This window comes from Bos indicus x Bos taurus, chromosome 29 (assembly GCF_003369695.1).
Source record: "Bos indicus x Bos taurus breed Angus x Brahman F1 hybrid chromosome 29, Bos_hybrid_MaternalHap_v2.0, whole genome shotgun sequence".
NCBI classification, from domain to species: Eukaryota; Metazoa; Chordata; class Mammalia; order Artiodactyla; family Bovidae; genus Bos; species Bos indicus x Bos taurus.
Genome location: NC_040104.1, coordinates 4,604,330 through 4,618,095, shown reverse-complemented (window position 1 = coordinate 4,618,095; position 13,766 = coordinate 4,604,330).

The following is a 13,766-nucleotide window of genomic DNA, read 5'->3' as shown; positions in this document are numbered from 1 at the left end:
ATAAAGACACAGATTGAGAGTAGAGGGATGGAAAAATGATAAACCAGGCAAATGGTACATATAAGAAGGTGTATTAGTGAAATAAAACAGGCTTGAAGACACAGTGTAATGCTGAGGTAAAGGGGAACATTTTGTAAATACAGATATCTAATATATTTAGTAAGTGGTGAAAAAAGCTGAGAGCCGAAGAATTGATGCTTTTGAACTGTGGTGTTAGAGAAGACTCTTGAGAGTCCCTTGGACTGCAAGGAGATCCAACCAGTCCGTCCTAAAGGAGATCAGTCCTGGGATTTCTTTGGAAGGAATGATGCTAAAGCTGAAACTCCAGTACTTTGGCTACCTCATGAGAAGAGTTGACTCATTGGAAAAGACCCTGATGCTGGGAGGGATTGGGGGCAGGAGGAGAAGGGGACGACAGAGGATGAGATGGCTGGATGGCATCACTGACTCGATGGACATGGGTTTGGGTGAGCTCTGTGAGTTGGTGATGGACAGGGAGGCCTGGCATGTTGCGATTCATGGGGTCACAAAGAGTCGGACACGACTGAGCTACTGAACTGGACTGAACTGAAGAAGCCCTTATAAGGAAGATACATGGCTTGAGTGCTTTCATGACACGGCAGCTGATTTCCCCCAGTTAGTGGTCCAAGAGAGAATAAACCATAAACCACAAAGTCTTTTATGACTTTGCCTCAGAAGTCACACAGCATCTTTCGTGCAGTATGTGACTGGTTACACAAATCAGCCCGATTCAGGGCGGGAGGAAGATGCCAGGGGCAGGGATCCCAAGGGATGCAGAGCATTGCCGACCATGGAGAATGACTACTACACTCTTCGCTCTCTCTGCTTGGCCTGTGGGTCTCCAGTTATATGTACAATAGGCCACTGGATATTGTCCTGAAGTCACTGACTCTGTTTTTTTCAGTCATTTTTTTTCCTTTTGTACTTCACTTTGGATAGTTTCCACTGCTGCGTCTTTAAGTTCCTCAACCTTTTCTTCTAGAGTGTCTAATTAGTTGTTCATTCCATCCAGCAAATACCTTATTTCAGATATTTATCCTTCATCCTTAGGAGTTTAATTTGGTCAGGTTGGTTGATAGTATGGTGTAAGTCACCTGTATTCTCTTGATTGTCTGTCTCCTTGATCCACCAATTAGTGAGAGAGGAATGAGGTCTTCAACTATCACCCTCGATGTATCCATTTCTGTTTCCAGTTCTGTCCATTTTTCTTGGTGTGTTTTGACCTTCTGTCACTTAGCGCACACATTTAGCATCGCCACATCTTGGTTAAGTGACTTTTTTATAGCACTGTGAAATTTCACTCTTTGTATCTTTTTTCCATCTCTTTAAACCTACTTGTGTACTTAAATCTAGTGTGGTTTCTGTATATAGCCTGGAATTGGGTCTTGAGCTTTCATCCAGCCTGACAGTTTACAAACAGAATTCTGAGTGTGACTAAATACTTTCCTCTGACTCAAAATTGCCACCACATGTCCTATGTCACTTTTTTCAGAGCCCCAGAATATGTCTCACTCTCATTCCTCATCTTAAATTGGCCCTCCCTAGTCAGCAGGGAGAATGATTCCATTTCACGGGTGTGGGTGCTGAGACTCCAGAAGGGGTGTGACGTGCCAGAGCCCCTCCCACCGGATTTTCCAGCTCTCCTGTCCACACTGCAGCTGCAGAGCCGGGGAGAGAGGGGTGACCCTGAAGTGACACTGTGGGCTGAGAAGGAGACCCCAGCTTCCAACAAGGAGCTCCTCCTCCTTTGCACAAATAAGTGGATCGATAAAGGCTGTTTCACATTCACATTGGACTGATCAGGAACCACCGCCCCCCTTAACCAACCACATCAGAGGGTACATTTTCCCTTTCGACACTGAGGTGAATTTTCCGGAAACTATAGGAGGTAGGTTTGCCTTAGAATTAGTTGGCAGCTTGTACCTATTGTTTAAAAAGAAAAAGAAAAGGTCTTATAAACCTCTGCCCACATCTTCAATGCTGGGAGAAAGTGTAATTGAGAGATTTAGGAATATTTTTTAAAAGAAAACCTCACAGCCTTCTGTTTGGCGTATGGCTGAGATGGGGCAAAAAGGGAAACTGAGCTGCCTGAGCTGGGGGATTGAATATCAAAGGCAGTGGTCTGCCTGAGTGTGGTGTTGCTTGGGCCCCATCTGGACCCCTGCCCCCATGCCACAGTCAGGAGGTGGTGGATGCGGAGGGTCTCCTCTCTCGGGTCACTTGATCTGTTCCCGCCCACCTCTCCCACCCACCTTCTGTGGGCTCAGATTAGCCCTGGAAACCATCCACATGTCTGCAACTGACATTCTTCATCTGTCTGGATAAATCAGGAGGGGACTGATGCCTCTGTTGGGTTTTCCAAACCTTGAAGGGCATTTAAATCTGCACCCTCTTGACCAGCATGGGGAACCTCTGCGAGGACCTGTGGGAGGCAGCGGGGAGCCAGACTCAAGCTCAGTCCCGGCGACCTGGTGTTCAATGATGGAGACACAGTGACGGTTAACACCTGAGGCTCAGACACGAGAAGCGTGTCCACGGGGCTCCAGCACAGCCTCAATTGTTGAGTGACAGTAGGACAGCCAAGGCTCTGGGGTCAGAGAAGGGATTCAGAGGCAGGGCTGATAAAGGCTGACGAGCTAGCACCTCCGATGTGCTCCCATGGGAGGAGGCACGTTTGCCCAGGATGGCAGCAGCTTGTATCTATTGTTCCAAAGGGATAAAGAGCTTGTGAACATCTTGCCTCTGTTATTTGTGGGGTGATGTGAGCCTGGTTCTTTTGCACAATCTCTTTGGCTTGTCTGGGGCCAACCCATCAGGATCTCATTACCCTACATCTCAGCGAGGGAAACTGAGGCTGGGGGAACCTTCAGGCACAGTTGCAAAGACTAGCCTCTCAGCCACTCAGAGGAGGGGGCCTGTGTGTCCAAGGCCAGGTGGGGATGGGGTGAGGCTGAGGGCTCTTTCCTTACACAGGAAGCAATGAACCTATATTCGAAAGCAGGCTAGCCCAAGACACGTCCAGACCCAGCAAGTGGCACGGCATAAGCAGACCCAAGGGTCTGGGCAGTTCCTGGATGAGGCTGAGGCTGTACCAGGAGCCTGGAATCCCAGACGAGGTGTAGCCTGAGTCCAGCATGGCTGTCCTCCTGCTAAGATCACCTCTGTTGTGGCTCCTTGGGTCTGGATGGGACGGGACAGGACTCAGGGATGTTGTTTTATTTTACAGATGAAGAGACCGAGTCACGGGGGGAGTGGGGAAATTTCTGGAAGTACCAGATGAGCAGATGGTCAAGCAAAGATGAGACCAGCTTCGCTCCCCTTCCTGGTGGTCTCTCCATTCCTGGTTCACATGCTCCCTTTGCGGGTAGGGTTTCTTTGGGGCTGGCTTCTCTCTCCCCTGTGGTCGCTGGGGAAGTGAGTGATGCCAGAGGGCTAGAGTTCCTGAGCCAGATACCACCCCTGCCCTGCAAGAAACTGCAAAGTTTCTTTCATCCTTTCTCTGGGGAGTAGGTTGCATCTGGGTCCAGCCCAGGCATCTGACCTCTACCCAAAGAGTTTTTGAGGTCAGTGTGTGTGTGTGGTGGGGGTGGAAGGGGGCTGATGAAGAGGGTTTAAGGCTGGGCAGTTTCTCCCAAGCCGATGAAACTGAGACTTTTACTGGTTCTCCCACTTGATGAAAATCCCCTCCCTTGTCCTCAGTGAAGGCTTTTGGTGCTGGGGGCTGTGAGTTCTTTCTCCAGTTGTGAGTTCCCTTTAGAGGCCCAGGAGAGACATTTGCAGGACAACGCCTAGGTCTCCAACCATGGGACTGAGCGCCTCCAGTTGGAGGTATCTGGAATTGTAGGTTTTAGAAGCTTGGATTGGGGCCATAATTGAGAGTCCTCCAAGTCCCAGTGCCTGTGGGTAAGGTCACAACCCTCATCCAATGCCTTTTGCTCTGTCTCCTCTCTGTCCCCCTCTAAGAGCACGGGCAGGCTGCTTTCTTGCTGTGAGGGGTTGATCTGACTCCCTCACCACATTGTCAGTGAAGATACTGAAATTTAAACACTTCCCCTTTGCTTACCAGGGTCCCTCCCAAGGGCTTCTCTGCCCCAGCGTACAAGTCACCCCTGACCCTGGGTCTTGTTTCTGGGTTGGGGGCTGGCTTTCAGGACAACTCGCTCCAGGTGGACCTCCTGGAGATTACTGCTCAGGGACCCAGTGATCAGGACTCAAGGCCTCCTGTTCCTTCTGGGACGAGAGGTGGCCAGGACCTACCTGAACTGCTGGCTTCTCCCCTGTGTTTGTTGGGGGTGTGAGTGATGCCAAAGAGCTAGAGGCCCCCAGCCAGATACCACCCCCTCCCCCTCCAAGAAACTGCAAAGGACTTTTCCAATTTGGCTTTGGTGCTCAGTCGCTCAGTCGTGTCCAGCTCTTTACGGCCCCATGGACTGTAGCCTGCCAGGCTCCTCTGTCCACAGAATTTTCCAGTCAAGAATACTGGAGTGGGTTGCCATTTCCTACTCCAGAGAATCTTCCCGACCCAAGGAACGAATCCAGGTCTCTTATGTCTCCTGAACTGGCAGGCAGATTCATTACCACTAGTACCACCTGGGAAGCCCGATTTGGCCTTAAAAATAAACAAATCTCAGCCAAACCCAATCTCAGTTGGGTCTTTCAGCTTTGAAGTAGAAAATCACAAACGTGCTAAGGTTGGGTCTTTCAGCTTTGAAGTAGAAAATCATATTACAGTCACCATCATGCAAAGAGAAGCCAAGAAAGAAGCCCTGAAAACGTGGGGGAAAACGGTGTGATGGGGAAGGTTAGGCAATCAGTTAATTGTGCCACCGTGAGCTGTTTTTCTGCATTTAGTGACGTTTAAAATGTGTCACTTGTTCTGATTCCTCTTTCATTAAATTGACCATTTTGTACTTAATTTGTCTTTGTAATGTGGGTGCTTTTTCTTAAATGGGCCTCCAGATTGCATGAGCTTCAGGCCCCAGAAGTCCGGATCCACCTAGCCCCGGCCTTTTCTTTGCTCAGAGACAAGCTTTCCTCTTCTCACTCAGGCCCTGGGTGGGGTTCCAGGCTTGGTATTATTGCTCTTCCCACGAGGACACCCACTTGGAAGAGTCTCTCCCATCCTCCTAAAAGGAGTAAAAGCTGCCACTGGTATTCAATTCCCCGATCCCAGTGTTTGTGGGCACCTTGGGTCCCCATGGAGGCCTCTGGTGAAAGAGGAAGTGAGGGAGGCAGACGGGGTGGGGGCTGGTCTCTGAGATCTGGGTCAGAGCAGATGGCAGGAGCAGGTGAACAGGTGAGTAGGTGAGCGGGGCTCCAGGATACCTGCCCCCTCGGGTCTCTAGGGCCCACCTTTGCCCGGCCCAGGACTAGGTGTCAGAGGAAGCTGGCTCTGTGTGGAGTTGCTACCCCCAGTGAAAGCTGCCCTTCCCTGCTGAGCCGATACTGTGTAGGCTGCTCCGTGACCGCAGAAGCCTGGCTTCTGGGGCTTGTGTGTGCATCTCTGTGGGTGGGTCCCCAGCTGAACCTCCTGAGAAGGAGAGGCTTCACTCCTGGGAGGCAGATCACACCAAGAGTAAGGAACTCGCCTCACCAGCACTTGATCCAGACCTGTTCAGTATGGCTCTTCGGCCTTACTGACGCTGGGCATATGTCTGTAGATGAACTTTATGGTCTCTCTTGGCTTGGGCTTTCAAGGAGTCCCAAGCAGTTACTCTGTAGAAGATGTACAGGAAATTATATACAGCCATTTACCCACCATATATCCATTCGTGTACCATCCAGGTATCCATATATTCACCCATTTACTCACATGGCCATCCATTCATCCACCCATCCATCCAGTCATCCACCCGTCTGTCCACTAACTCACCCATCCATCAATCCATTGGTCCATTTGATTCATCCATCTATCCATCCATCTACCCATCTGTCCATCCATCCATAAATACACTCATCCACCTATCTATCCATCCATTCAGTCACCCCCTCCATCAATCCATGGATCCATTTTGTTCATCTGTACATCCACCCACCCATCCATCCATCCATCCACTCATCCATTGACCCACCATCCACCCACCCATCTATCTTGATCAATGCTCAATGAACCACGTGTTATTCTGGGACCAGCTTTGGCTGCCTGGGGCAAAGGGGAATCAGATGTGGTCCTTTCCCTGAGTTGTTCTCAGCTCCATTCTGAAGAAAGATCAAAGTGAAACTGTTAGCTCAGTCCTGTGTCTGACTCTTTGTGATGCCATGGTCTACAGTCTACCAGGCTCCTCTGACCATGGAATTCTCCAGGCAAGAATACTGGAGTGGGTAGCCATTCCCTTCTCCAGGGGATCTTCTCGACCCAGGGATTGAACCTGGGTCTCCTGCATTAGAAGCAGATTCTTTACCGTCGGAGACAGAAGAAAGATCGGGGAGAAACAATTGCAGCGTGTCAGGATCCATGCTCTGGTTGAAGTCAGTGCAGTGGGCACCCCAGGAGGATCAACTCAGCTGGAGGCAGACCAAGGAAGACTTCACAGGGGAGGAGGCCTTGACTCTGTCCTGAGGAGCACAAGGGATTCAGGAGGAGGGAGATGGAAAAGGACATTCCAGACCAAGAGACAGACCTCATCCTCAGCCTCTCGGGAGGGGTTCCGGAGTGTGGGAGCCAGTCTGCGAGGGTGTGCTTATCCCTTACCCCCCGGATTCCACACCCGTGTATAGTGCCCTCCACACCGAATCAGGCTTGGTCTGGATGATGGATTGCTGTTGTTGTGGAAAGTGGAAGTATTTAGTCACTCAGTCGTGTCCGACTCTTTGTGACCCCATGGACTGTAGCCCACCAGGCTCCTCTGTCTGTCGAATTCTCCAGGCAAGAATACTGGAGTGGGTAGTCATTCCCTTCTCCAGGGGATCTTCTGGACCCAAGGATTGAACTCGGGTATCCTGTATTGTGGACAGATTCTTTACTCTCTGAGCCATCAGGCAAGCCCCTAGGGTTGCGAGGAGTCAGACACAACTGAAAGGATAACACTTTTATTTTCTTTTTTCAGACATTCATTAATTTATCAAATATGTATTGAGCACCTACTGTGTACGAGGCTCTTGCTGTGGGCTGTGACTGCAGCCATGACGATGTCAGCCGGGGACCCTGGCCCTCTGTTACAGCTCTTCTTTAATAGGGTCCCAGGAGATAGCTTTGTGTGTCAAAACTCAGCCTGGGGTGGGCCCTGCCCAAGTGGTGCTCAGCTCTGAAATGGGCCTCGGGAGGTTTTGTTCTGTTTTTAATTATTTAAAAAACAAACATTTAAAAATATTTAATTTATTTATTTTAATTAATTTAAATATTTATTTATTTAAATTTAAATTTTTTAAAAATGAGGAACTTAAAAAATTAACATATAGTTGATTTACAATGATATGTTAATTTCAGGTGTACTGCAAAGTGAGTCAGTTGCTTACATATATTCTTTTTCCAGAATCGTTTCCACTATAGGTTCTTATAAGATATTGAATACAGTTCCCAGTGCTACACAGTAGGTCCTTGCTGGTTGTATATTTTATATATAGCAGTTAGTCCCAAACTCCTAATTTACCCCTCCTACCCCCTTCCTCCCCTTTGGTACCGCTAAGTTTGTTCTCTGTGCCTGGAGTATTTCTGCTTTGTAAATAAGCCCATTTGTATCATTTTTAAGATTCCACAGATAAGTAGCATCAAGTGATACTTGTCTTTCTCTGACTTGCTTCGCCTGGTATGATAATCTCCGGGTCCATCCGTGTTCCTGCCGATGGCATTATTTCATTCTTTCTTATGGCTGAGGAGTATTCTGAATTCATATATATGTATATATATATATATATGTATATGTATATATATATGTATATGTATATATATGTATATATATATATATATGTATGATTTTAAGAGAAATGCAGGGCTGAATGAGTTACAAATTGGAATCAAGATAGGCGGGAACAAAACAAACAACCTCATATAGTGAATGATTCCACTCTAATGGCAGAAAGTGAAGAGAAGCCTCTTGATGAGGGTGAAGGAGGAGAGTGAAAGGGCTGGCTTAACATTAAGTATTAAAAAAACTAAGATCATGGCATCCAGCCCCATTCCTGCATGGCAAGTAGAAGGGGAAATTGTGGAAGTAGTGACAGATTTCCTCTTTGGGGCTCCAAAATCACTGCAGATGGTGACTGCAGCCATGAAATCAGAAGACAGTTGCTTCTTGGCAGGAAAGCGATGACAAACCCGGACAGCGTGTTGAAAAGCAGAGACGATATTGTGCCGACAAAGGTCCTTAGAGTCAAGGCTATGGTCTCCCCGGTGGTCACGTACGGTTGCAAGAGCTGGACTATAAAGAAGGCAGAACACCAAAGAATTGATGCCTTTGAACTGTGGTGCTGGAGAAGACTCCCGAGAGTCCCGAGGACAGCAAGGAGATCAAACCAGTCAATCTTAAGGGAGATCAACCCTGAATAGTCACTGGAAGGACTGATGCTGAAGTTGAAGCTCCAGTATTTTGGCCATCTGATACAAACAGATGACTCATTGGAAAAGTCCCTGATGCTGGGAAAGATTGAGGGCAGAAGGAGAAGAGGGCATCAGAGGATGAGACGGCTGGACAGCATCACTGATGCAATGAACATGAACTTGGCAAAGTCCAGGAGACGGTGAGGGACAGGGAGGCCTGGTGTGCTACAGTCCATGGGGTTGCAAAGAGTCTGACATGACAGGACAACTGAGCAACAATATATATATTTGTATATAGGTTTCTTCAATGTCTTGGCCATTGTAAGCAGTGCTGCTATGAACATTGGGGTACATATATCTTTTCAAATTAGAGTTTTTGTCTTTTCTGGATATATGCACAGGACTGAGATTGCTGGATTATATGGCATCTCAATTGTAGTTTTTAAATGAACCTCTTTATACTGTTCTGCATAGTGACTACCCCATTAATTTAAGCATTTTTAAGTTGCAGAGTAATTGAGCGGATTTAGAGATCCAAATGCTTCCTCTCCTCCCCACTGCACAGTTCCCTCTTTTACCGGCGGCTGGCATTGGAGAGCAGTCTTGATCTCCAATTTATTTGTTACAACCGACAAGGTGATCTTGACAGATTATGAGTAACTAAAGCCTATAGTTAACATTAGGGTTCACACTTCGTGTTGTACATTCTGTGGGTTTTGGAAAATGCATGATATCACGTATCCGCTGTTATAACGTCCAGAATAGCGTCTTCTGTGAACACACTCAGTCGTGTCCGACTTTTTGTGACTCCATGGACTGTAGCTTACCAGGCTCCTCTGTTGATGGGATTCTCCAGGCAAGAATTCTGGAGTGGGTTGCCATTTCCTCCTCCTGTGTCACTGCCCTAAACATCCTCTGTGCTCCACCTGTTGTCCCTCCTTCCCCTAATCTTTTTACTGTCTCGTAGTGTTACCTTTCTCTCGGATGTCATGTAGTTGAATCAGACAGTATAGCCTTTTCAGACTGGCTTCCCTCACTTCTCATTTTTATGTTTCTTCTATGTCTTTTGTGGCTTGACAGCTCATTTCTTCTTCTTTTTCTGCTCTTAAAAATGAAGAAAGTTTTTGACTTCCATCCATTCATATGGTTCCGAATTTAAAAGGAACCCAAGTCCCCCTCTTACTCCGATCCTCTAGCTACCTGCTTCCCTTCCTTGGAGGCAACCGGGGTTAACACTTTCTTAAAAGAACATCCTTCTGAAGATGATTTTATATGTACAGAAGCATTTTTCTTGCCCCCTTTTTTCATTGTGTTAGAATACCCATAACACAAAACTTACCATCTTAGCCTTTTTAAGTATGTATTTCAATGGTTTTAGATACAGGAAATATTTTGTGCAGCCACCACCATCAGCCATCCCATAACTCTTTTCATCTTGTGAATTGGGAATTGTCCTCACGAAATATTAACTCCCTATCCTCCCCTCTGCCAGCCCCCGGCATCCACCATTCCACCTCCTGTCTTTATAATGTTGGCTATTCAAAATGCCTGGGTCATTTTTTTTTTAATCATCAAATAATATTGCTTTTGTTCAGTCGCTCACTGTCCGACTCTTTGCAACTCCATGGATTGCAGCATGCCAGTCTTCCCTGTCCTTCAGTATCTCCCAGAGCTTGCTCAAACTCATGTCCATTGAGTCGGTGATGGCATCCAACCATCTCACCCTCTACCTCCCCCTTCTTCTCCTGTGGGAATCCTCTCACAGAGCCTCTGGTGATTCGACAGGGGAGCTGGTTTGAATCCTGGGGATCTTCAAAGGGTCCCCAGCCTGGTGAGCTTGGAAGCTCCTTCCTTCAACCTGTGAAGAGCCCACTGGGCTCCCTTTCCTTCCCTTTATATTTTGATGCAGCTGGTTTCTCTTTTTCAGTCCATGGGGTCGCAAAGAGTCAGATACAACTGAGCGACTAACACTAATGCATTTTTAAAAAATGTATTTATTTTTAAGTGGAGGATAATTGCCTTACAATACTGTGTTGATTTTTGCCATACATTAACATGAATCAGCCATAGGTGTACGTATGTCCCCTCTGTCTTGAACCTCCCTCCCGGCTCCCACCCCATCCCTCTCCTCTTGGTCGTCACAGAGCACCAGGCTGAACTCGCTGCATCACACAGCAGTTTCCACTGCTTCTCTGCTTCACACGTGGCAGCGTGTGTGTCTCCACGCTCCCGACCAAGTTGTCCCACTCTCTCCTTCCCCCACTGCGTCCAAAGGTCTGTTCTCCACGTCCGCATCTCCACTGCCGCCCTGCAAATAGCTTCATCAGTATCATCTTTCTAGATTCCGTATATATGCATCACTATGATATTTGTTTTTCTCTTTCTGACTCACTTCCCTCTGTATAATAGGTCCATGTACTTCACTGGAACGGACTCATATGCATTCCTGTTTATGGCTGAGTGATATTCCATCGTATGTATGTACCACAACTTCTTTATTCATTCATCCCTTGATGGGCGTCTAGGGTGCTTTCATGTCTTAGCTATTGTAAATAGTGCTGCCACGAACAGTGGGGTACATGTGTCTTTTTCATTTATGGTCTCCTCAAGGCATAAGCCCAGTAGTGAGATTGTTGGGTCATACTGTAGTTTTAGTCCTAGTTTTTTTTTTTTTTCCCCCCGAAGGAATCTCTAGTGGCTGTATAAATTTACATTCCCACCAGCAGTGCAGGAAAGCTCCCTTCCCTCCACACTCTCTCCAGCAGCTGGTCAATCCTTTGTTCTCTTCTTCGCTGGTTTCAGCACATCAGCTGCCCTTCCAGCCCCAGCCGTGTCCCCATCTGTTCTGTGAGCTGCCCTGCGTGTGTCCTGTGGGCTTGGTCACCTCTGCTCTGCTCCTTGCTGGCCCTGGGGCTGTGTGTTCCTCAATGTGCCCCTCTGCACAATGGGTGTTGGATCTACAAAGCAGACATCGGGGGGCTCCACGGGACTCAGGGTATAAGCCCCTGCCTGTTGGGGGCGGGGTGCGTTCCCACCGTGTTTTCTCTGGCTCCTGTGTGGGGTCCCTTGCGGGTGGTTTGTGCCTTCTCGGGGCAGCAGGGAGCCAGGGGTCTGGGTCTGCCCGTGGGGAGTGTGTGAATCAAAGGAGCCGGCCGCAGCTGAAGCAACCTCGCCTGGATTCTTAATGTGGCCTCTTGACAGACTGATTGTGTAACGGCATTCCTCCCAAGGAAACACGTCTGCCCCCTCGGAGAAGGTGCGAGAGCTTCCCAGACACTGAAAGGGCCCTGCTGGGTAAATTAATTCTTCATTATTCCGTTCCCGGGGCTCTCGTGTTGGCCCAGCGCCCGGCACACAGACGCCCGCCTGCACCGGGTCGCCCAGACGCCCGCCTGCACCGGGTCGCCCAGACACGGGGGTGGCGAGTGCCAGGTAGGCTCGGCCATCCACAGAATCGGAAGATGTGCTCAGAAATGCAGATTCCCACCCTTCCTTGTCTCCTCCTCCGGGACAAAGGGTCTGTTGTTGACATGTGAACTTGCTCTCTGGTATCTAAATATTTTACTGCTGGGGACGTGCAGGGTCATGTCTGTCTGCACACGATAGCTTTGAGCAGGGTTGGGGGTTCTGGCAAGATGCTTGCCATTTCTCCTTCTCCGTGGGTCCGGGTTTACCCACTCTGGACCTCAGCAAACACTCTCCTGGGACCGGAAAATGCCACTCGCTGTTACGATTTCCGAGTCGGGTCCTCAAAACCCCCAAACTGTTCAGACCCAGGGCATGGAGAGTGCAATGCAGGCCTTGATGCCTCAGAAGTGGGGGTTCCGGAGGCATGGCTGCTGTGGGTCATCACAGGCGGGGATGGGGAGGTGACTTCCCTGGGATGGAGCACCCGCTGGAGACGATGCCTGCGAGTGAGCCAGCGTCCTTTCTCCCATCTTTGACATGCCCCTTCCCCTGGTCTCCCTTCATCCAGACTAGACGTGGAAATCCATCACCACCACTGATGAGCTGGGCGGACCTGAGTCAGCTACCTAATCGCTCTCCCCCTCAGCTTTCTCATCTGTAAAATGGGGATGGTGATCCTGCCTCCACAGGTTGGGATGTTGGGAGAGGAAGCTGAGGTCCTGCATGGAAGCACTCGGGACGTGCCCGGCCTGGGGAAAAGCTCAAGAAATGATGCCTGTTCACCCAGTTGCCTTCTTACTGGTTTGACAGTCACCTGAGCCGGGAGCGAGGCTCCCTGCCCCAGGGGGTGGGCGGGCGGTGGGAAGGGCACGAACAGGGAAGCGTGTTCAGGGAATCCCCTTGTCATCAAGGGGACCTGTGTGGACGGGGATACCAGATGCCCAGGTTCACAGCCAAGGCGGTTTGTTACCAGCTGGGGCCTCAGTTTCCCCAGATGTGAAGCAGGCAATGCTGGTGGCAGCTGCTCCTGTGGATTAAATGAGTAAGCGCTCTGTGATGCCCAGCACAGCATCCAGCGAACGCATCTGGGGGCTTATTAATACGCAGCTATGCGTATGCCATCGCGGGGCTGATGCCACCGCTCTCAGAGGCCAAGACGGAGGACACAGAGGTTGATGGAGATTTCGTCCGCAGGGGGCCCGAGGTCAGCGACCCACGCTTCCAGCGGTCCGGAGGCCAGAGCAGGAAGCACTCAGGTGGTCTCCTCCCTCCAGCCGCTATCTCTCCGGCTCCGGGCACCTCTTGCCGCTTCCTTCCCTGGGGAGCGGGCAGGAAACCAGAGCCGCTGGCAGGAGGCGCGGGCCTTTCATCCACCCCGGGACGGGAGCGAGTTACAGGTGAGGCCATTGTTCCTGAGCACAGGTGGAGATAATGCATCCTGACAGCCCGGAGGACTGGCCCCTGGCAGCCCCACCGGCCTGGCCCGAGCCCCAGGGCAAGCCTCGTGGGCACCCGAGTTACAACACGTCCTGTGAACGCTCCCCACGGCGCGGCCTCTTCATGTGTTTCCAGCGCCGGCGGCTGGGACCGCACCTGGGAGCGTCATGGCACATCCATCGAGGGCTTTAGCGAAGGTCACCGCCAGCTGGGGGACAGAGCGTGTATTGTCGAGGGTGCCAGCCCAGTCTCCGCAGCCGGCCGGCTGCCCTGACCACAAGCATTCCTCGCGCTCACCCTCGTCCACACCAGGCGGGCACCCGCTCCCCCTGGGGCTGGCCTTGCCCCCGCCCTCCGACGCCACCTTCAGGCTGCGGGCTGAAGCCTCACCCACCGTCTTCCAAAACCTAATTGCCGCGCGCTG